The sequence below is a fragment of the Panthera onca genome, chromosome A2 (assembly GCF_046562875.1).
Source record: "Panthera onca isolate mPanOnc1 chromosome A2, mPanOnc1 haplotype 2, whole genome shotgun sequence".
Lineage (NCBI taxonomy): Eukaryota > Metazoa > Chordata > Mammalia > Carnivora > Felidae > Panthera > Panthera onca.
Window position 1 is genome coordinate 88,384,445 of NC_138340.1, and position 25,931 is coordinate 88,410,375.

Consider the following 25,931-nt stretch of genomic DNA (forward strand, 5'->3'; position numbering starts at 1 on the left):
AATCATGCCTAAAAAACCAAAATCCAGTTTTTAATTTGGAGGGGAGAGGGTTTGGGAGTCCCTCTTTAGACTGCTTGAGGCTGCCTTGGGCCAGGGCACACTCAGTCTTCTGGATCAATGTCTTGATCTTCAGCGGAAATTTAGATACCAAGTCACTGTCTCTGGTAAGTTGTCCTGGGTCATATTAGGTTAATGTTGGCTAGTTTGCTTCTAGATTCTTATGAGTTGAAATTGTCCAATCATCTGTCTCAATTTTCATGTGGCCTCTATTTTGAGTTCCTACCCTAGTCATCAGCCTACTTGCCCACTTTCCTAGCAACTGAAGGTTCTGCTGATGCCTGAACCCATTTCCAAGCCCAGAGAACTCTATGTTGTAGTTCAAGATTTCTACTTGAGTTTTGTCTTGAAGTTTTCAAAAGTTATTTATTTATTTATTTATTTATTTATTTATTTATTTATACATGTATTTATTTATTAATTTTGAAAAAGTATTTATTTTAAAGTAGGCTCCACACCCAATGTGGGGTTTGAACTCACAAGCCTGAGAGCAAGAGTCACATTTTCTACCCACTGAGGCAGCCAGGTGCCCCTGAAATTTTCAAAACTTTAGGGCTTAAAAAATTAAAGAACTACCCCAGGTGTCAAGGCTAGCAAACAACAAAGCTAAGTTTATAATCACATCTAATCATATTTATTTGTTTCCGAAGCTCCCGTGCGTATTCTCTGAGCTACTGCTTTTACTCTAGCTTATGATTCTTGTACTGTGAATACAAGAGAAAGATCTCTGAACCAAATCTCAGAATTGTAACTATGTTCTGCTCTTTTCTTTGGGTATTCAGAGGGCTATACTATTTTGTTAACAAATATTTTGAATGAACCAGAACTAAATATTTATGTTCCATCATGTCACCACACCTGTCCAACTATCTGAAAACCTCCCTTCACATAGCTCTGTCTGCACTACTCAGCGTACCATAGTAGACTAAGCCAGTGACAATCTCATCCCTGCCATCTCTCTGATTTCCTCTCTGCCCCAAACTCCAGCCACTTTGCTTCCTTGTGAGCAAGCAATCTTGCTTGGATGAAGCTCAGGGTACATTTTAATGCTCAGGAGATATAATTGATATATACAGGCTATATATAAACAATAAAAATATTGCTAGAAAATTATTAGGATCTCAGCAGGAATGCTTGTTCTTGAATGTTAGAACAGGAATTATAACATAATTTAGTAAGAAATGAGGGCCCACTGAACATTTTTGAATTGGTCAAAGTCGTGTTTTTAGAAAACTTTCCAGTAGTACTGCAGTAACAGGGAAAACAAGAGACCATTTCGGCATATTACACAGTGTAGGTGAAAATGTATATGAGAAAGTGACTTTAAAATTAAACAACTTTGGTGTGAGCTTGTAACTATGGAATATGAAATCATTATCCTTTGGCAAATTTGGGGAATTCACATTTTTTAGTTAAGAAGAAAGAAATGAAAACAAAATGACTTATGAGTCACGGAGTGAGATAGAGGTACTACCTAAAATTGCAATGATATGGGAAGCCAAATACAACTCAAAAAAATTAAAAACATAATTGAAACGAAACTTGAAGGGCCAACTGGCACACAAATGGAAGGAAATTGCTTTAGCTGGTGAGTGAGAAAATAGGAATGATGAATTAGCTGAAGTTTGGTCACCACAGGACTTGCTAGAATGGTTCAGAAAGGATGTGAATATTCTATATAAGAGCTTATTGAGAATATTTACAACCTTAAATATAAGCATTACCTAATCACTGATGTGTCTATCAAATCACAGTTGCAGGTTGTTTATCATACACATAGAAATAACAAAGATTATAAGTGAAATATAGTCAAATCTATGAAAGTCATTTCATACTCCTTAATTTAATTTTCAATATATTGGGTAAAAATGCCTGTCAAGTGAATTTCACCAATTTTGGCAAAGGTATGATGGCAAGTTTTAAAATACTTACACATTATTGCATATAATATTTTAAAATATCTTTTCACACTCTGTAGTCTTTATTCAACTTTCCTACATATGCGCACACGCACACACAACTGTGAGAGTATCAACTTCTTAAGGGTAAGGATCACTATACAGATTTTTAAAATTCTCAGAACCTAGTATTTTATCTAACACTGAGTAAATTTGTCAGAAGATGGCAATAAACAATCCTGTACTTATGCCAAAAAATTGTATATATTATTATTTTAATTTTTAATGTTTATTTATTTTTGAGAGAGAGAGAGTGCGAGCGAGTGCGAGTGGGTATGGTGCAGAGAGAGAGGGAGACACAAAATCTGAAGCAGGCTCCAGGCTCCGAGCTATCAGCACAGAGCCTGATGTGGGGCTGGAACCCATGGACCGCAAGATCATGACCTGAGCCGAAGTCGGATGCTTAACCATCTAAGCTATCCAGGTGCCCCTTGTATATATTATTTTAAGCAATAGTTCCTGAGTCTTTAAAAATGGAATTTTCTTCTAGGTCTTTCCACGTAGGTAGACCTATGCTTAGAAACAAATGTACTGTTATTTGTTATTCCTAATAAAAATAAAGACATTATAATGTCACCATTAACAAGATGATCTTTAGCTTTAGGACTAGGTCTGTACAAAACAGCATGGAAGTAAAAGCTAAAATAAAAGTGACTCAGTGGTCATTTAAATGTCTAAAATATTTAATAAAATCACCAAATATTCCTTAACACACACATAGTCAATTACACGAAGACTAATTAACCAAATTAAATCAGTCTTATTTTTTAGTCACAGCTATGAAATGCCAAGTTGTAATTTTAGGACAGAAAACCCTTTTTCCACTTTTAAATAATATTTAGTGCTTGTTTATATGTCTCACAGTTAACAACCTGATTGGTGTATTAATTTCTATTTTTTGTTTATAACCTGTTTGATTCTTTTATAGCAATAAATAAGCAAACTGCATGTAAATTGAACGAGGCCAACAGCTATAAAAATGGAAATGGTGGCTCTGTAACTCTATTCCTCTGTTTCTGTTTTCCAAATATTTTTGAAGGGAATAATCAAATTAATTAGCTGTAAAAACTTTTATTCCTGCAACTCAGCAGAGAACCACTGCTTTTACACACTCCTTCCGTATTAACACCCAGTGTATTCTGGTGAAGCTGTATGTCATTGTAATTTAGTCCTCTGGATATGGCATCAGTTCCTGATGGCCGTGATGATTTATCGTTAAGGTGGAAGTACCAAAATACTATACTATCTGAGTGAAACACAGTCCTTCCCCAGGAGTACATATATATATACATATATACATATGCATATACATATATGTAAATATGTATATATGTATACATATATAAATACATAAATGCATATGCACACATATTAATACAACATATAATACATTTTAATATGTATATAATATGTATATGGCACATATTCTATGTAGTATGTGTAAAGAAAATCTCAGCACATGTACACATATATATATATGGCATGCATGTGTATGTGTACGTGTATTGTGACATTTGCCCTGTCATCTCCAGTTTGAAATGGAATGGTCCTGTAACACAAGGTCTGCAGTAAGTAAATGAAGCACGGAAAGGTTTCAGGTACAAATGAGAGAGGAAGACTCAGTGGAATAACTGAGTACCTGCTTCAGTAAAATTTGAAGCAAACCTTTATCCTTGCCCTGCCCAGTATTTTACCTTTATCCTTAGGCTAACTTGAGTTCAGTTTATGCAATTTTCATCCAAAGGGTTTCCTTGACTTTCTCAGCTAGACAGGCACGCACTATCAGAGTTGTGAACAATTTACAGCCCTCTATTACTCTACTTTTTCTTTCTGCTCAAGACAGAATGTCAGAATAGAAGCAAAAGGGTTATTATTATAGGCTTAACCTAAATGTGTTCTGATTTACTTTAAAGAAAATCATTTGCAAAGTTTGCTCCTTTAACAAATATCAAATTACTTGAAATTCACCTCCAACTAATTATGACCCATCAGTGTATCCACACTACTCTCGAGAATTGCAGTGCCACCTCAAGGAAAACGAATGGTTCTAATTTGCTACTCACACATATGGCTGATCATTGAGCAACCTCAGAGTGACTCCTCCTGTGAATGAAATGAACCTTTCTGCACAACTAGTAGAAGGCTTTTCTTACTCTCACTGTTGCTTGCTCCTTTCCTTTCCTTTCCTTTCCTTTCCTTTCCTTTCCTTTCCTTTCCTTTCCCTTTCTTTCCCTTCCGTTCCCTTCCCTTCCGTTCCCTTCCCTTCCGTTCCCTTCCCTTCCCTTCCCTTCCCTTCCCTTCCCTTTCCCTTTCTCTTTCCCTTCCTCTTCCTCTTCCTCTCCCTCTTCCCCTTCCCTCTCCTCCCCTCCCCTCCCCTTTCCTCCCTCCCCCTCCCCTTCTCTTCTCTTTGCTTCCCTCCACACCCATTCTCTCTCTCTTTGGAAATTCTCCCTCCTTCTGGCATCCTGGATCAATAAATAGCCTAAAATTGTCAACTGGCAAAAAAAATTAAAAATATATATATATATACACAAACACACACACATATACATACATACATATATATACACACATATATATACACACATACATATATGCCTCTCTCTCTCTTTATATATATATATATATATATATATATATATATACGTATATATATGTATATATATATATACGTGTATATATATATGTATACATATATATATACACACACACACACATACATATACACACATGCCAGATTATTTAGCAATCTTTATTATCCCATAGAACTAGAACCACTCTGTTCTATTATATCTGATTTGGTTTAATTGTTGGAGTTAAAATACTAATTATTTGATACATAACTTTAAAAATGTATGTTAATAAAAACCTAAGAAGTGAAATATAGATTTGAAGTAGTTTATCATGGACACGATATTCATGTCATTAGTTCATATAAACCCTGATCAAAACTGGGCCAGATAGAAGCATATGTACTGATGGAGATGGGAATTATGTGAGGTTGGCCTTTTAGCATCAAAGAGATTTTACAGCTTCTAGGGACCTAGGAGATAATATAGTCAAACTCTCCAATTTTAAGGATAATTGAATTTAAATCAAGAGAGGTTAAGGGAATTATATTAAAAAAAAAAAACAGCTAATTGATGGCAGAGCACAGATTAAAATCGGGGTCACCTATCTTGCAAGTCAAACATTTGCCTCTGTAACATGTTCCATGTTAGCCTAAAATAAAGGTAATGAAATAAACATTATATTATTATTATTATTATTTACTATGATTATTTAAGTTTGCATAAGCAACTATCCATGTAGGATATTACTTCCTTTCAAAAAAGTTGGTCGTTTGATATTTCATTGCGGTTTGACTCTGTGGCAGAAATTACTTTTGGCTAAAATACTGACATTAGTGTCTTTAGAAATATGCACGATTCTGTGCATATTCCACAGAATATATGAGCAGATTATAGTAATTATTTTATAATAGAAAGTAACTTTTTGAAAGAAGCTTCATTTAACTGCTGAAAATAAGGATAAAGCATTTTCTTTACGATGAATTCACATTGGTTCAAGGCAAAAAATATTTTTCTCTCCTACAAAACTTGTTGAGCAAGCATAGCTTAAAGCGGGGACATTTAGATGGAGAATATGATTTGGTATCCCCCTGAGGTAAGATCAATTTTCAAAGGATTAAGCTTGGAAATCTTCTCAAATGATTTACCTGCTTGTCTGGTCGGTTACAACAGTTGAGGTGGCACTGAGCCTTGTTTTCCTTTTCAACCTGGGTGGGCTTAATTCTGTGAACCAGGTACAGAAAATTTTGTGAATTATTTTCCATTAAAAATCTGCTCTTGGCATGATGGAAAATAAAGACTGAAACACCTGTGTACCAAATACAAACAGCTGTGTGCCTTACAGACCCTCTGCGGGGTATACCACATCCAGACCTTTATTTGACCTGCTGTAAGAGTGGAAGCAAGGGGAGAGTGAACTAAGAGAAGATGACAAAACTGAGAACTAAATCCCTCACCGCCCCCCACCCCTCCAGTTAGTCCCAGCAAGTTTGAAGGGCTCAGTTCTTTAGGATCTAGTTTGCTATTCATTGGCTCAGGTCACAATCCTTTTTAAAATTTTTAAATTTAAATTTTTATTTTTTTATTCTTATGTACATCCATCTTGTATTGATTTGATTTGCTTTCCTGATTGGTAAATCTCAGGGACACATTAGGATTGCGGTTTTTGTTTGTTTGTTTGTTTGATTGGCTTTTTTTTTTTTTTTGAGAAGAAAGGAATAAAAGAAAAACAGCTACAAATTTTAACGTTTTTAAAAAATTAATTAAAAAGAAGCACAATTTAGTCCCACCTGGGTGGCTCAGTTGGTTAAGTGTATAACTCGATTTTGGCTCAGGTCATGATCTCACGGTTCATGGGATTGAGCCCCAAGTCAAGTTCTGCACTGACAGCATGGAGCTCGCTTGGGATTCTCTCTCTCTCTCTCTCTCTCTCTCTGTCTGTCTCTCTCTCTCTCTCTCTCACTCTCTGCTCCTCCCCCACTTGCGTGCACTCTCTCTCTCTCAAAATAGACAAATATTATAACATTTTTAAAACATAAGCACAATCTATAGACAGAAATTGTGTGTCACGAGCTCTAGCAACACACCCATTTCTACAAAATGGAACTTTCAGGTAGGTTAGTTCTCTTAATCCCTGAGGTAGGCTGCTTCACTTGGTGAATAGGCTGCTTTTGTCATATTACTAGGACCGAATTTCTCTGATTCTATCACTCACACTTCTGAGGCAATATGCAATAATGGGATAAACTGAAGAATCATTAAGACATAGTCTTTTGTAAGACACACATACGGACTACATGTTGTAGACAATACCATCTTTCTTCCTAATCTCATTCTGGTTTCTTCTCTCCTTTTTCTCTTTCTCTCTCTGTTTACTTTTTAGTTACCTCCTCTGAAGTGCAGTGATTTCAAAGACACAGATGCACACCCATTTGAAGCCACTAAAATAGTGGACCCACAAAGCAAAAGTGGTTCAGCAGTTTCAACCCTGGTCAGAATTAAAACTTGTGGATGATCACATTCACTAAAGAAACATCAATGTGAATAAAGGAAAAATCAGATCGTCCACCTCCTAAAGGCACTTTATTCGCCAAATGACCAGGTAATTCTGGTACTTGGGCAGATACTTCCAACATAATCATAAACAAACTTACACAAGCCACTGACTGTCCTTTATTTTACAACCATGACCCTCACCTTTATCCTTAATCATGGAAGAAACAGGAGGGCCTGGTGGAGTGGGCTCAAAACTGTCAACATTCTTCAAAGGTTATGTCACACTGAAATCCAGCCAGAAAGATCATCCTCAGAAATTCAGGAACATACACCACCAAAGATGCAAATATTATTATTATAATAACATGCTTCTCATAGTGCAACCTTTGTCCTTGATGTGAGGTAATAATATGTTATACCTCAGTACTCCCTTTAATTACTAAATGTGATTACTTAGTCTGTTTGTTTGTCATTGTCTTTCTCACCAATTTATAACCTTCTTTAAGGCAGGTACTACGTCTGTCCTGTTGAAAGATAAACCCAGAGTTCTCGGCACCTTGGCTGTCACAGCGTGGATAATTGATGGAATTTATGAATAAAATAAAACAAAACAAAATTTAATTAGCTTGGTAAAGCGATAGCATAGTTTATGTCGGTAGGGCCATTGCAACTGGTCACACAAAAAACCAACAGCCAAAGAAAAATTAGAACTTATGAAAAGAAACAAGACATAGGCATGATAATTTCACACGCACCTGTTGTTGATTTTATGGAATCCAAAATATTTTGGGGGGAGACAATTAAAGACATAATTCTTTTAGATGTGTGTCACTTTACTAGTTTGTTAACCCAACTATTTGTAATCACTTATTATTATCATATATAATGGGCTTTTTGTATCCATCATTATTAGTAATTAATACTAGAGTCAGCTGAGAAATAAAAGTAATGGAGTAACTATATTTATTATTCACTTCAAATAGGTTAAGTGACTGTGGCTAAAATCACTTGGTTTGAGGAAGTAGGCAAGAGAATAAAATCGTATTGGTAATAACATCTTGGGACATTTTTAAATATCATTTTCCTTCACCAATACTACTTATTGGCTTTCTTTTATTCTTCAAGCTGTATCACTCATATCGATTGTAAATGAGACTAGATTACAAAGTCCAGTGCTGAAAGATATTTTCCCACACTTCCACCAAGTTAACCATAGTACAGGCAGGTCAGATTACACCATTATCTCTGAGCATCTGGAAAACTTATACTATTTGGTCCCTAGGCACCAACAAGAAATTCTTTAGGGAATTTTCTGTTTTTCTAGCTCAGCTTTTTTTTTCACCTTAAGAAATAAATAATAATCCTGAGCTGAGATGTAAATGCAGTTATTTTCTGACAGTATATTATATCATCCAAATGGCAACAATGTTGGTTTTCAACACTATACTTCTGAGGGTATGTCTATCCATTTCATAAATATTCACTATGGCTAAAATTCATATATATATGTAGATATATATGCATATATAGAGAGAAAGAAAGATAGATAGATAGATAGATAGATAGATAGATATGTATCTATATCCATGTATCCTAGCCTTGATAAAACCACAGGTTTCATATCTGAGAATATCACAATATTATTTGTCAGGTTCTTTGTTAACCAGGCTTTTGCCAATGCATTAGTATAGGAATGAAAACAACACTGCTATTTTAGACAGAGGAAGGCTCAATTAACTGAGCAAGGGAAATTGATATTCAACTAAAATTAAAGAAAATGCTTTTCTAATACTACCTAATATGTATCTTTTCTTTAAACTTAGGTATTCATATCAAGGCCAACAGCATCCTAAAAATAGTGGTATACCAGCAATATTCCTCCATCCTGGTAATTTCCAAACATTTTCTGTGGTATACCAGTTTCCTGGAATACTAATCAGATGTTACTCACGGTAAAGTTTCTGAAATTTAATCTGCTTCAGTAATGATGAAATAAAGAAAGTTAAGCAACCAATTTGGCTACTGCAAGAAGTTCTAAGACCATTAAGTATGTGAATGTGCAGTGTGAATTTTAGGACAGTAATAAAGCGTGAAGGTTTTCTTCCATTTACTTGAAAGTGGTATCTTTTCTCCCCAGCATATTGGAAAAATTAGTATTCCAAAGAACACACTTTGAGAAAACTTGCCCCCATCATTATGTGAAAAATACCAAAATCTGGTGCAAAAAAAGGGAGCAATTGCATAGGACTGGACCTCCCTAAGTAGAAAAGACACACGTGCAATTTAAAGTTTCAATGGCATTCCCTGCCAAACGCCTGCTATATTTGATAGGCAATGTGTCCTGCCTCACACCTTTTTCTCTGCCATGGAGAGTCATGTGTGACAGAAAAGCTTCCGTTTCTTTGGTTTCCACATAGGAGGGGCATTCAATTGCTGGTTCGGTTGACCCCTCCCAAGTGCCTTACCTGTCTCATTCTGTGGGTCACACACATTTCATCACTCATTCCCCAAAGTCTGTTAATCCTAGTTCTCTTTCATTTAAGTAAAAAGTAACAGTATATATATACATGAAATGGAAAAGTACAACTGTATAAGTTTTATTTCCTTAATACAGACGCTTAGAACTCAAAAAGGATTTCAGAGATTCTATGAACATCTCTTAATTTAGAGGGGGGGCCCATTTTTAACCATTTCAATTTTAATTTTTCGCCTTAATTTTAATTTTTCGGCTTACAACCTAAGTATTTCCATTTCCAGAGTACCTTTAACTTCTCCCAGGTGAACGGAAGTGGATGATCCACTTTACAGTTGGCAAATTTGCCTTCAAGGCTTTACAGGACACTCTTACTCAGCTCGGTTAAGTGGCTTCCTCCCGTTGATTCTGCTTTTCCTTCGGTCAGTAAACAATGTGCTGTGCAGGAAAGGCCTCAGAAATTCCTAACAATTATTTCCCCCTCTTCCCACAATTAGGGAGCAGAGAGAGGAGAGAGCGGAGAGAAAAATACACAGTTCTGCTTAGACTGTCACTTTGCATCAGTCTGAGAGGGAACACATATTCCTGGCCTGAAAGGGGCTGCCGGGAATAATTAAGCACGGGGCTAAGAGTGAACCTGGGAAACATTCCAGTTTTTCACAAGTCAGGTCTTCACTGTGCAATCTCTAACATAACAAAAAAACCCTTTTTTACAAGAATGTATGGTCATTCATTTTAAAATCATGTACATGTACTGTACTTATACATTACATATATTATAAAACACCCAAAAGACAAATGTTAAGTTCACGTGATAAACAGGGTGACCAAATGATTTCTTTTCCAAACAGTGTCTCTTTTTAGAACAAAAGGGGCTGCTATCAATAATTATATTGAGACAACTGTTGCAAATTGGAACTCCCCAAGGCAAAGCTGAATGGAGGAAATGTCTAACAAAGAAGATTAAATTAAAAATATTTCGAATGTCTTACTAATCATACAGGCTTTATACTATTATCAGGTAATATCTCAAAGCACAATATACACTAGGGGCTAAATTCACCATTAACTATAAGAATATTAATCTATATTTCAAGTAGATATTTTGATCTTACAGGTTTCACCTTACTGTTTAGTAAGTCTGATTATATCATCATAATTTTTCTTTTGCTTATAATTGAGACTAAAGAAGATTTTCTGTAAGAATTAAAATGGTTATCTCTGCTACTTTTTATTTTGCTTTGTGTTCTTGTATTTACAAAAAAAATATTTTATAGTCTCCACTTTGTTAGTTTAATTATTGCTAGGAAACATAATAAATAATAAAATCCATAAACCTACCTACCAGGGACATTTACTGTATGTTTGTTCCCCTTTGTGGAACTTTAATTCTTACCTCAAGGTACCAGATATTAATAACATGAGACAATCTGACATTTGGACAAAATAAAAATGCCAGTGTGAATAAAATTTAACATATAGGTAAAGTTTTATTTATTTTATAGGGTTTTTTTTGTTTATTTATTTATTTTGAGACACAGAGAGACAGAGAGAGAGAGAGAGGGAGAGGGAACACCTGAGCAGGCACAAGTGGGGGGAGGGAGAGAGAAAGGAAGAGAGAATCCCAAGCAGGCTTCACACTGTCAGTGCAAAGCCCAATGCAGTGATCAGTCTCATGACGGTGAGATCATGACCTGAGCTGAAATCATGAGTCAGATGCTTAACTGACCGAGCCATCCAGGTGCCCCTACTTTGTAGTTTTAGGAGAAAACTACTATGAATAATAGTTCCAATCTTTCTGGATTCCAATAGCATGTATCTTCTGTACTGCTTGGGATGCACATACCTACATTAAAGCTGGTAATCTAGAACAGTGCTTCATCAACTGTCATGTGCATACAACTATCTGAAGTTCTTGGGAAAATACAGATTTTGATTTAGTTGATCTGGACTGTGGCCGAGGATTCTATATTTCTACCAACTTCCCAAGTGTTGCTGGTCTAAGGACCACACTTTAAGTAGCAAGACCCCTAGACCTAGACTCTGTTTAATACAGTATCCACTAGGCACATGTGACTATTGAGCATTTGAAATGGAGCTAATCTAAGTTGAGAATGACTATGTTATTCTGAAATGTAAAATAAATACCAGATTTCAAAGGCAGTATAAAAAAGAATGTGAACTAATTCATTAACAATGTTTTTAACGTTTATTTATTTTTTGAGAGAGAAAGAGAGAGAGAGAGAGAGATAGAGAACTGAGTGTGAGTCAGAGAGAGGCAGAGAGAGAGAGAGAAGGAGACACAGAATTTCAAGCAGGCTCCAGGCTCTGAGCTGTCAGCATATAGCCCAACATGGGGCTGGAACTCACAAACCACGAGATCATGACCTGAGCTGAAGTCAGATGCTTAACCAACTGAGCCCACCCAGGTGCCCAGGTTCATTAATAATTTTAACACTGATGATAAGAAATAACAATTTTGGCCCTAATTGTGTATCAGTGGGTTTTTAAAATTTTTTTTAAATGTTTATTTATTTTTGAGACAGAGAGTGACAGAGCATGAACGGGGGAGGGTCAGAGAGAGAGGGAGACACAGAATCCGAAGCAGGCTCCAGGCTCTGAGCTGTCCTCAAACAGCCCGACGTGGGGCTCGAACCCACGAACCAAGAGACCATGACCTGAGCTGAAGTCAGACGCTCAACTGACTGAGCCACCCAGACGCCCCATGTATCAGTGGTTTTTAATGTAGAGTATACATATATTCATAATTTTTAATATGAATACTAGAAAATTTTAAATTATTTGTGTAGTTCACATCATATTTCCATTGGATGCTGTAGCTCAAGATCACAAAACTAAGTCCTGATCATGTAAAGTAATAGTGAAAACATTCAATGCTTCATTAATATTTTCAGATTTGTCGTTTGCCACTCCCCATTCCATGCCCAAAGTCTCAGCTATATGATGTGATTTAGCATTCGCTCACAACCTCTTCTTTCATTTACTTGTTTATTCAGCATTGGATGTCTACAGTGAACCAGGCAACACTAGTAAGTAATGAGAGAAAATAATAGATATGGCCTGGCTTCACTGAACATATTATCTCTAACTTTTCTTATTTCAAAGAGGAAAATTCCTCTAATCTCTTACATTACTCTCTCTCTCTCTCTCTCTTTATTTTTTGAAAGTACTTGCTGGCTCATTAAAGCTATATTTCTATAGTGTTTTCCATGTATTTCACATGCGCATTCCCTAATGTTATGTTTAATATATACTGTATTAACTGTATGTTTTTCCAAATGCAAATTATTAATTGTTTGATGGTATGATTTAATAATCTTGTTTTCCATTGAAAGCACAATTTCCAGTATACAATAGGTAATTAGGAAACAAATTTTTGAGTGGATTCATTATTTCACAAGTAAGATGGTAAGATTTTTAAACATCAGTCACTTCCACAATCTAATGTAACTGAATTTTTTTTAGATTTATTTATTTTTGATATAGAGAGACAGACCACAAGTGGGGGAGGCACAGAGAGAGAAGGAGGCACAGAATCAGAAGCAGGCTCCAGGCTCTGAGCTGGCAGCACAGAGCCCGACAGGGGGTGGGGGGGGGGGGAGGTGCTCAAACTCACAAACTGCGAGATCATGACCTGAGCCAAAGTCGGATGCTTAACCGACTGAGCCACCCAGGTGCCCCAATCTAATTTTAAAAATCAATGATTATTTTAATTTCACTGCCGTTTGGCATGGTTCACTCTAGCCCTCCTTCTGTTATAAATATCTTATGTAGCAATGTACTGTCAAGCTCAGCAGATTTAAAATCAATTCAGCAAAATTTGAGCCGTACTTGATGATCGTATTAGACTTTCAGCAATTAATTTAATCTTCTTGAAAACTGATCTTCTCATTAGTAACATGGTTTTTAATTACTACTGCATGTTTTTGTTGAAAAGATTGAAAGATTCAAATCATGAAATAGTGCCCAGTTTGTAGTAATGCTTCAATAAATATGAAATCTAACTGGTTAAGTCTTAGTCATTTTATTTCCTTTTTAGTAACTGAATGTAAAATAATGTTTGGTAGGCAAAGCCTTAGATTGTCTTCACGTTGTGGGCAAAATGTATAGATTTACATTCACATAAGCATGCTGCTTTGTCAGGTAGTATCATTGCCTTCTACCTCAATTATTTCATGTGTAAAATGAGGGGATTGGAAAAATTACATCTTTCTACAGTTAAAAGTCAATGACTATTTGGAGATGATGATAAAGTCTTGAAAGAAATTAGCAAAACAAAACTTTTTAATTATTTTATTTCTTTTTTTTTTCCTTCCCCTTTTCTCATTTCAGTCCAAAAGTCATTGCACAGCTACAACTAATAATAGACTAAAATTGAATCTATTCTATAGATCTTATGGACATTAAAAAGATACTAAAGGAATACCATGAACAACTTTATGCCCACACATTTTAAAACCTAGATGAAATGAGACAATTCCTCGAAAGGTATAATTTACCAAAGATCACACAAGAAATGTACTGTGTGAAAGGGCCATGTTAAAGAAATTTAATCAATAACTAATAACTTTCTAAAACAGAAAGCACCAGGCCCAAATGGATTCCATCATGAATTCTATTAAACTTTTAAGGAAGAAATTATACCAGTTTTCTATAATCTCTTTCACAGGATACAAGCAGAAGGAATACTTCCTAAGTCATCCTATGAGTCCAGCATTTCCTTAATACCAAACTAGACAAAAAATTACAAGTAAATAATATTCATAGATGCAAAAATCTTCAACAAAATAATAGCAAATCAAATCCAACAAGGTATAAAATAAATTACATACCACAATCCAGTGAAAATTACTCCAGGTACGCAAGGCTGATTCAACATTCAAAAATCAATCAATGTAATCCATCACATAAACAGGCTAAAGAAGAAAAACAACATGGTTGTGTCCACAGATGCAAAATAAGCCTTTGCCAAAATCCAACATCCATTCATGATAAAAGACAAAAACAAAACAAAACAAAACAAAACAAAACAAAACAAAAAGCTTTCAGTAAATTAGGAACAGTGGGGAACTTCTTCAATGTAATAAAGAATTTGTAGAAAAAAATTACAGTGAACATCATACTTAGTGGTGAGAAATTCAAAGTTTTATCTATATAGAAAATCCAAAAAAATCAACAAGAAAACTCCTGGAACTAAAAAGTTATAGCAAAGTTGCAGGATACAAGATTAAGAAACAAAAGTCAATCTTTTTCCTTTATACCAATGAACAAGTGGAATTTGAAATTAAACACAATATCATTTAGCACCAAGTGAAATGAAATACTTAGATATAAATCTAGTGAAGTTCGTACAATATCTGAGAAAAACTACAAAACTCTGATGAATGAAATCAAAGAAGAACTAAATAAGTGAAGAGATATTCTATATTCATGGAGAAGTAGACTCAATATTGTCAGGATGTCAGTGGATCTACAAATTCAATGGAATCCCAATCAAAATCCCAGCAACTTATTTTGCAGACATAAAACTGATTCTAAAGTTTATATAGGGAGGCAAAAGACCCAGAAAAGCTAACACAATATTGAAGGAGAATAACTAAGATGGAGGCCTGACACTACCTGATTTTAAGTCTTACTATAAAACTATAGTAACCAAGGGGCTCCTGGGTGACTCAGTTGGTTAAGTGTTCAACTCTTGACTTTGGCTCAGGTCATGATCTCACAGTTCATGAGATTGAGGTCCTTGTTTGGCTCTGTGCTGACAGAACAGAGCCTGCTTGGGATTCTCTCTATCACTCTCTCTCTCTCTCTCTCTGCCCCTCCCCAGCTTGCGCTCTCTCTCTCTCTCTTAAAGTAAACAAAAATAAACTTGAAAAAAAAGCTACAATAATCAAGACAGTGTGGTATTGGTAAAATAACAGACAAACAGATGGATGAAATAGAACAGATAGCCCTCCTTACATATGGTCAACTGACTTTTGACAAAGGACGCAAAGCAATACAATGAAGAAAAGATTATCTTTTCAATAAGTGGGGCTGGATCAACCTGACTTCCACATGCACAAAGGAATTCAGACCAGAATTTACCTGCTTTACAAAAATTAACTGAAAATGGGTCAGAGCCTTAAGTGTAAAAGGCAATGTATAATCCCCTAGAAAATAACACAGGAGCAAACCTAGATGACCTTGGGTATGGCGATTACTTTTTAGACAAAACACCAAAGGTATGATCTTGGTGACTCAGCTATGAACTTTGTAACATATGTTCCACTATGGTGGGGGATGCTGATAATGGGAGAGGCTTTCAATGTATGTGGGAGGTGGGAGGTACATGAGAGATCTCTGTACCTTCCCTTCAGTTTCACTGTGAATCTAAAACTTTCCTGAAAAAACAAATTCTTAAAATATTTGACTCTATCAGTATGAAGTCATGTAATACGGAGACATAAATCTAGTTATAGTATGGATCTAAAGCTGTGTATGTGCATGCATGCGTGTGAATATATCTTTTTTTTAGTTCTTTCTGTCCACATAGAGGGACTATGAGTAGCAAAACTCCAATAACAGGAATTACACCTATCACTCAGATCTTGATTTCTACAGGGAAAGGAACCAGGGCTCCTTGAAGAAAGAGCTAATTTCTGGGCTGCAGCAGAGAAAGTCCTAGAACATTGTGTTGTCTCATTAAGTAACAAAATACTTAAAGAGTGATTTGGACATGTCAAAATGATAAAGGATCTAGCTAAAAGAACTCTCACTGGCCAATTCCAGACAATTATAGAAATGATTATAATGCACTGAATAAAATTGAATCCATTAGGTCACACTGATACAAACAAATGAATAAATGAATTGGGAGAAGATAACTAACCTTTTGTACAGTAGAATGTCAAGTAATAGATTCATTGGTATAAATAAAATTAGGAAATAGTCATCAGTTATCAAAGTAATAATATAGGCAAGAAATAATAATGGTTTCTAAAATTAACAAGCAAAGTGGGATAAGAAAAAGAATATTCATTTAGTCTCAAAGTATCTTTCTGCAAAATACTATTGATCACAAAGAACAAAAGAAATGTAACTTTTTTTAAAATATTTTTTTAAAGTTTTTATTTATTTTTGAGACAGAGAGAGACAGAGCATGAGCAGGGGAGGGGCAGAGAGACTGGGAGACACAGAATCTGAAGCAGGCTCCAGGCTCTGAGCTGTCAGCACAGAGCCTGACACGGGGCTTGAACTCACAGACTGTGAGATCAGGACCTGAGCTGAAGTCGGATGCTTAACTGACTGAGCCACCCAGGCGCCCGAAGAAATGTAACTTTGTAGTGGAGAAACCTGGCAGAGACCACCCTAATCAAGTATTTACCTATAATGGGACATGTCAATAGCATATACTAAATGATAAGATGCAAAAAGGGACACATCATGCCTGTGGATTCCCATCCAAAATACATAACTTAGGGATTGTCTTGAAGAAACACTGGACAATCTTGCATTGAGGGACATTCTACAAAATGAATGCCTTGCATATCTTCAAAAATGTCAAGGTTGTGAACATAAAGGAAAGACTGAGGAACTGCTCGCATTGGAGGAGTTAAGATATGTGACCACTGAGTGCAAGGGATCATGCTGGACAGACTCGGGTGTGATAAGTGCCTGCACGATTGGCAAAAGTGAATAGTGGGTGAAGGGCACACGGCTATTCTTTGCAGTATTTTTGCCATTTTTTGGTAAATTTGCATTTATTTTCAAATAAAATTAATTTTAATTAAAAAGAGGAAAGCAGGGGCACCTGGGTGGCTCATCCAGTTAGGTGTCTGACTCTTGGTTTTGATTTTGGCTCAGGTTATGAGCTCACGGTTCTGGGATTAAGCCCTGTGTTGGGCTCCTCATGGAGCATACAGTCTGCTTGGGATTCTCTCTCTCTCTCTCTCTCTCTCTCTCTCTCTCTCTCTGACACACACACACACACACACACACACACACACGCACGCACACACAAACACAATAAACTTAAAAAAAAGATGAAAGCAAAACAAAGCAGAGCAAAGTGGGTTTTTTGGACACAGTAAATGTTAATAAACATTTTTTGCACATAGTCAAATGTATCAGAATTTGAAGCCAGTGTGCTCACAGTGAATGTGTGATATTGACCTGCTGCTTAACACTCTTAATGCTCATATTTTTCTCTTTCTTGTGCTGACGAGTAACCTTAAAGTTATGTAGCTTATTCCTAATAAAGATCATGTCAGTATTGTCTGACCTTCCAATCTATGTAGATGTTCTTTGTTACATATATTCGAGAACATTGTGTGTATAGTCCATCAGCACAAATCACACTATCTTGAGCTCAGATACAAGCTCCTTGGGGGAAGGAAGCTTATTGTAAAAGATCACTATATCACTGCAATGAATATTGGAGATAAAGTTAGAGTACGTCCAGATTATGAGCTATGTATTTTTATCAATGTAAAAGTAACACCTGTCCTATTTAATCTTTTTCATTAAAATGTCTATACAGAAATATTAAAATTGTACTCATTTTCTTCTCATTTTAATGACCAGGTAGAGTTTCACCCATGATTTGGCTTCTAATTTTTCTGTTAAAATTTACAAATTTCCATAATATCATGTTTTAGGCATTTCCTCTTTCAAGCAGCCTATCACTGAGTTTAGTTTTTTTTTTTTTACCCCAAATAAGAGAATGTATCTTTAAGATGGATTTTTCCCATTTTACAACTATAACTGATATACTTCTTTCTCCTTTTCTTTAACCCGATGACTCCTTGACATCCCTTTTATTCCTGTATATGGATTATGTTGAATTTGATCTTAAATTCATTGCAATGTAAGAAAACACATGTTATGTTTAAAATTTGCCAGTGAATGCTCCTAAATGTTTCAAAAGCACTTTTTAACCACTGTCATTGTCTCTAATTGTTTAAAGTTTTGTTTCTTGGATAATTCAATTCTTATACAAGGACTATATTCTATTTCCCTCCTGACTTCTCCATTAATATAAGACTCAGACCTGAAGGGTGAGATGGGTATAATGGTCATCCATAGAAGTCTGTGGTGCTAAATGGGAAGGCTAGCCCTTGGGTGACCACATAGAGAAAATGGGGAAGTCTGGAGAGAATGCTAAGCATGGTGCATTGCTACTCCCAGAGAGTCACAGAGCAGTTGTGTGGAAGTCAATTAAGATCTGGAGTTAGTGTGTGACTAACTAATTGGGCATCACACATGAGCTATTCTTGGGTAGGACTGGATAAGAACAGCCTATTCCTTGCTCCGAGAAAACAGGGGAAGACAATTTAGTTCATGAACAAAAGCCTGGGTTTCTCACATTAAAAAGACATTTTTATCCATTTGTTCCAACTTGAAATTATTATCAATTTCCCATAGGCTTTATTATTAAACAATATAATGTAGGTTTTAAAAGAACAGACTTAGTTGCCACATTTAATAGGTTTGAATCCCAAGTCTAGTTGACTAGCTATAAAACCTTCAGTACTTTACATAACTTCCGACCTCAATTTCTTCAGATAAAAATGAGGATAATTTATGGGTCACAATAAAATATTTTCAAAGATAAACTGAGTCACTACATACGACTATGTTTGACTGACATAATAAGAACTAAGAAATGTTCACTGTTGTTGTTACAGTTCTCTTTGATATTATTGTGACATTTTCTTTTGTATCTCCATGGATTATTAAAAGAACAGAGAGGTTGCCATTAGGCTGCTCCCCAGGAGACATATTAAGGTGTAATTTCTTGACTATTCATTTCTTTTTTTTTTTTTTTTTAGTGTTTTTTTTTTATTTTGAGGGAGGGAGGGGGAAGAGAGAGAGAGAGAGAGAGAGAGAGAGAATCAGCAGGGAATGGGCAGAGAGAGAGGAAGAGAAAGAATACCAAGCAGGCTCTGTGCTGTCAGCACAGAGCCCAATGCAAGACTTGATCTCTTGAGTCATGAGATCATGACCTGAGCCGAAATCAAGAGTTGGACACTTAACCAACTGAGCCACCCAGGTGCTGCTTAACCATCCATTTCAAATGATCTCTTCCATAACGTTCAAAGTCATCTGGGTTCTTGACTGCCCCAACTCTGCATTACCAAAGGTGACAAGTATCAACACCCCCACACATATCTACTCATAATCTTTTTCTGGAATAAATTCACCATTTTCACTTGGCTTCAAAGTAAATTCACATTTTAAAACCACTGCTGGACTCTTCAAAGCTGGTTTACAATCCTCTAATTTACCCTTCATCTTCTAGAAGACTCCTTGTTGCACTTCTTTCTGTGGCTGTAGTAAAGCAATTCCACTCTCCTTAAAATTGCCATATTATTTCTCAAACCTCAAGAAAAGCTCACTTCCCCCAAATTTTTAAGCAGACTCTTTTTTTATGTTAGTGATTACATTGATATTATTTATCATAATCATCTCTATGATCTTTCTTCTCATCCTCATAATTTCTTGACATCTCATGCTATCTCTATTGACTTTTCTCCATGTATTAATAAGCACAATTAAGGCTTTCCAATCCTAAAATATCTTCTGTCATCTTCCCTCTTTAAATCTGGAAATCTCTTCTCTCATCATTTTGTGCTGTCTTCTTTATTCATGAGATAACAGTGACCGAGGGTTTCCTAAAGGAAAAATATTTGTCTTTTATATAGTAGCAGTTTGTGTTCTCTCTCTTTTGAAAAATAAAGTATTATAATCAAATAAATTTTGGAAAAAAGTGAATAACATTATGTAAACCAAAGAGTAAAATTATATAAATTATGCAAAAGTTTAATATGGATTATTAACCTTCAAAAATTATGTGTGTGTGCACATGCGCATGAGTTTGTATGTATTTGAGACCGTACAGGTCATGGATTGTATTGGGTAGTTTGGATTCCAAACCTACTTGAACACTGAAATATTTATACTCAGAATATCCAAGACAATACCATTCTAGAGTCAGTATGACAATGAACACATGCTGACCTTTGACATAATACATGCAAACATAGATACCTGCATGTGTTAAACTGTATGTTGGCATTTCAAATGAGTATCAGGTTGAATCTGGTCAGTACTACACTCATCTTTCTCATTAATTTTTCTGTTGTAACTATTAACTTTTAAAATCATATATCATCTTTCCAGGGTTAAAATTCCAGGAAATTCTCAAAATAATTCTTAATTTCTTTCTAGTGCTCCAATTTACTAAGCAAAAGATAAAGAGGGCCCAAAGAAAGGTGATATCAATAAAAATATAATTACAGGCAAAAGATAATATTTTAAAGAATGTAGAAAATTCGTCAACTGATCGTATGCGGCAGAAAACTAGTGCTATTACAGTTTTGGAGAGAAAATTCATGCTAAAGTACATACAAAATATGTTTGTGAAACTGCGATGATTCACATCACTTCTGAAAATGAGCATCATTTTCCTTTCTAAAACCCAAATAGTTACATTATATAAAGAAATCAGATAATTGATTTATAGTAAAGTCTAAATTGAAGTGAAATTTCAGCACCTATCTTCTCTTGTAAAGTAAACGCTATGTGTATCTGTCTTTGAGTGTTTGCTTTAACTCCTGACTGGTTAGTAGGAACAGCAAAGGGACCATGCACTAAACACATATTTAACCTGATTCTCCTGATTGCTAAAGACTGACTTCTCTTACCATTCCCTAAGTACCACATTTTCCTTTTTTCCCAAGTATTAGGATTCAGGAACAATCTGAAAAGTAGGCTTTTAAATACTGAAACACAGACCAAAAAATCAGATACAGCCCTAAATGTATCCTAGTTGACAATATCAGCAATCAAGATCATTGGACTTGACATACAAAATTTTGGGGTGAGAGCAGACAAGGCTAGGTAGACGGTCATCCTTATGATGGTAAAATGCTTCATTTCCTCACACTCATCAAAACTTAAAAACACTCTTGGCCTTCAACTTGATTGTCCTATTTTGTAGAGTATTAAGCAATTCAAACGGAATGCTGTTTAATCCCCTTTAATTATTGTGTCCTATGAAGGGAATGACTTTTTCAAAGTTATAAATAACAAAGGTCATGAGGTAAGAGAATGTGCTTATTGTTTAATCTCATTATCAAAACTTTTTCCAATTGTCTAGATGATGTTTCTTTTCTGATTGATGGAACTATCAATCAGTTTCTGGGAATAAAAGCCAAACAAACATATATAAAAGTTTTCTTTAGGCACTCACATTCAAGTCCTATTTAACACAGCGGGGTCACCAAACATCCAGTAAAGTTTTGCCAATGTTTGTGTTTTCTTGAAATTAGATGAAAATCAAAGCCATGTGACACCAACAGGAAAAACAGCAGGTCTCAATGTGTGCTTGGTGGGGCATATTCCGCTATTCTCTTGTACTCTTTTTAGTTTTGACAACATAACCAAAACTTCATTATGTGTGTGGTTGTGGTGTTCTAAAATGTTTTTCCCATTTTATTTATACTGTTCATCTACAGTTCCCCGGTGGTTTCAGAGAAGAAAATCAAACTTCCTTTACTGTTTAAAGAGCAAAGACAAAATAGCAGGTGTGAAAAACTATGGGAAGACCTTAAAGAAAAGGCATCAATAATTCTGACTTTAAGCTCTACTAAAGGCTTTTCCAGGAACTGAGGGCAATACAAGTATAACAAAGGTATCTAAGAGGAAAAAAAATATGTGTATACACACACACACCAACAGTCACACCCACGGTTGAATTCCTAAAATATGCAGTTATGGCAAAAAGAAGTAATAAACCCAATTCATTTAACAGGAAAGTTACTCTATTTCTTTTCAACTAAATATTAAGATGTAAAGGCTGGTGATGCCAACAAAAATAACCCACTAATAGAAATGTTAGCATAAAAATATTTTTCTCATGATTTTCTTGAATATTTTATTATTATTATTATTATTATTATTATTATTTTTCTTTTAACTGACAATATGGTCCTCACAAAAGAAGTTGCATACAAAAGAATGTTTTCTTTGGGAACAGACAACTTCTTGGAAGAGAGAAAAGATAGCTGTTCACATTAGCAAAAGCATAGTCCTCAATAAATATGCATACATTATAATGATTTGAATGCTGTTGAAGTTTTGGAATGTTAAATTTAGTTAAAAACATTTAATTCACTTCCTCCCCCCCACCCACCTCAGCTAAAAAGATGCAGAATGGTGGATTTTTTACTCGAAGGGAGGAAGGAGGAAATAAATATGAGGCACGTCAATGTAGCAGGGGTGGCTTTGGTTTGACATGCATCCCAAACAACTCTTTCATTCACATCTTGAAGCCTCATTGAATTCAGTGCCAGACAGAGAAGGAATGTAAAACAGATAGAAAGTGGTGCAGATAAAGAATGGAACAGGCTTAATATTCCATTTTGATATATAATACCTTCTGTTTAAAAAAAGTATTCAAGAATTGCTGAGTTTTATCTAAAATAATAGACCCTGATTAAATAATAAATAACAAGTGTGAGTTCCTAGGAAAGAAAAAAAGACGACAGTATTCAAAGGACTCCAATTCACCACTGTTAGTTTGATAGGATCCTTATTATTAGATAATGATAACTAACATTTCTCGAAAAAAAAATGTTAACAATTTATTTCATTTATCTTTAGAATAGCTCTGTGATACAGGAACTATTGTTTCTTCCCATTGTATAGAAATAGTCCTTAGAGAATTTGAGCAATTTTATCAAAGTAAAAGGCAGAATTCAAGGAAATTGCCAGAATTCAGAGAGAGGCAACTTTTGAAATCCTCTTCCACCCTCCCCTGCCCCAGAACCCACATTCTTTAATGCTGTGCTCCACTGTCTTAGGATCCTGTTTTGCATACAACTTTTTAAATTTTATTTTATTATTTTTTTTAATGCTTGTTTTTGAGAGAAAGAGTGCAAGTGGCAGGGGCACAGAGAGAGGGAGACACAGAATCCAAAGCAGGCTCCAGGCTCTGAGTTGTCAGCCCAGAACCCTATGGACGCTTGAACCCATGAACCATGAGGTCATGACCTGAGCTGAAGTCAGCCGCTTAACCGACTGAGCTACCCAGGAGCCCCAGTATACAACTTTTTAAATGCAAGGAACTACATGTGCACCATTTCAGAATGCACTAATAATGTATTTCCAAGGATATTAGTATATGATGCCATTCATACAATCAGTAACATATATCCAATGTCTAAACAAATATATGATATTTTGTATCTATATATATAAGGTTTTTAGAAAATATATTTATTTTCTATAACACAGTCATTCACAGAGCAAAGAAGTTCCTTAAGTGCTTAACTCAGTACATACTGCAATTAATGGGATAATTCAGCTTAAAAAATGAGTGGCCTTGATTACATACCAGGCACCACCCTAGGTGCTACTCCATCTCAGTTCTCACGATTCATTATTTTTTAATCTTTCAGTGAAAAGAAAAACTCAGTAAAGTTTTTACTACTCTACTTTAGTATACATAACTACACTTGCCATGGTCTCTTAATATTTCATGCCAAATCATCTAGAGCCCTAGAATCATAACGTCCTTAAAGCTTAAAAAATCATCTATTTTGGTTTCCCAATATACCATTATATCTCTTTTCCTTCACTATTCTCTTATCATTCTAAAATCCATTCTACCAAAGAGATCACTCCAAAAGTGCTCCTCTTCCATCAGGCCTGAGTTCTTAATGTCCTTCACTGCTTTTTCCCAGCCTATCTGGTTTCTGAAAATCCATCACCTACTCTATATGTTGTTGTTATTAATGACATAGGGAAGCTGTGTGGTGTCATTTTAGACGGGCTTCATTTCTGCTGTTTTTCTGCTAGGCTTTACTTACCTGTGTTCTATATTTTACCTTGCATCTGAGTAAAAACCAAAAAAGTTATGTTTCCACCCCAAGGTGGAAGCATGGAAGTTCAAAGTTCATCATTCTCTGCGTTTTGTCCTAGGACCCCAAGCCCCTGACAACATTTAAGAAGAGCCAGATTCCAAATATGTTCTAGGATATTGGTTTCAAACAAACCCCTGCTGATTCGGGCATCAATACCCCTACCTCCCATGGCTTATAAAATAACATCTACTGGGGCCCCTGGGTGGCTCAGTCAGTTGGGCGTCCAACTTCGGCTCAGGTCATGATCTCACTGTCCATGAGTTCGAGTCCCGTGTTGGGCTCTGTGCTGACAGCTCGGAGCCTGGAGCCTGCTTCAGATTCTGTTTCTCCCTCTCTTTCTCTGTCCCTCACCCGTTCATGCTCTGTCTCTGTCTCAAAATAAATAAGCATTTAAAAAACCTAAAAAAATAAATAAATAAATAACATCTACTACTCACCTACCACTCACCTTTGATTGGACCCTACCCTGGATTCCTGAAGGAAGATGTATACTGGACCCTTTTCCAATATAAACCCTGAATCCCAAGAGATGGTGAGACTCATTCTCCTTTCCTTTGTGAGTCTCCCAGAAACTCCATCTGCTACACTCTGTCACTCATGCTATTCAATAAACTTTGCTTTCACGTTCTCTGGCTAGCTTTTGATTTCTGCCCTGCTTCAAATTTCTTGGCTGGTGCTGTGGGACCCCCCTCTGGGTCCTTGGACCTGGCATGTCTGTATTACTAAGGTCATTTTTTTAGGAACAGTCCATTTGATTCAAATGTGAATTTTTTTTTTCAATTTTCGATAATTTCAAAACAGCCTATTTTTGAGAAGGCTTTCTGATTAGAAGATTATGAGAAACTGTCATCCCAGATACCTTTCCAACAGAAGCTTTTGTCAAATAATGCAAATCTTAACCTTACTTAATTTTTACAATTTCTTCAGTTTGTTTATTTTAGTCCTCATTTATGCATCCATATACCTTTAAAAGCAGGCCCAACACAATTTGTTTTTCAGATTTATGGTTATGCATATTAAGTGGAAGCAAGTTTAGAAAAACTTGCACCTTCAGTATTCTGTCCAATGTGACATTGTGTAAACTCCTAGACCGAGTACTTCAGATGTTCTTCTTTTGGAACAGATTTGCCATAATACCTGCAGTTTCAGCTTGTGCCTTTTGGTTTGTTATGCATGGAGAGTTCTTATAAGACGGTGACGGTGAGGATTGAACTTGATTATTTCGATTAATTTTATTAACTCATGGCAATACACAGAAATGATAATGATGATCAATGTGGGGTTTAGAAAAATTGGAATGGAAGAAAAACTTCCCTTCCATATTCCAGTATCTTTCTTTGAGAATCATCACTTCCTCCATACAAAAACACAACGTAAAGTTTTAGTTTCCTATACTTCAGGCAACAGATGCTTCCATCTTTATCATTTTTAAAATTTACTGTCAAAA

General features: G+C 35.6%; 1 protein-coding gene across 2 annotated transcripts in view; it reads right to left on the minus strand.

Annotated features, from left to right (window-relative positions):
• Nucleotides 1-25,931, minus strand: part of SEMA3A (semaphorin 3A) — a 469,306-nt gene that overhangs the window by 266,667 nt on the left and 176,708 nt on the right. The window contains exon 3 of one of the 2 annotated variants that reach the window (XM_060632358.3): nucleotides 14,408-14,491. The exons of the other annotated variant lie outside the window; for it this stretch is intronic. The gene's annotated coding sequence lies outside the window, so the exon portion shown is untranslated. The remainder of the gene's footprint in view (nucleotides 1-14,407; nucleotides 14,492-25,931) is intronic. 2 annotated transcript variants of the gene reach the window in all.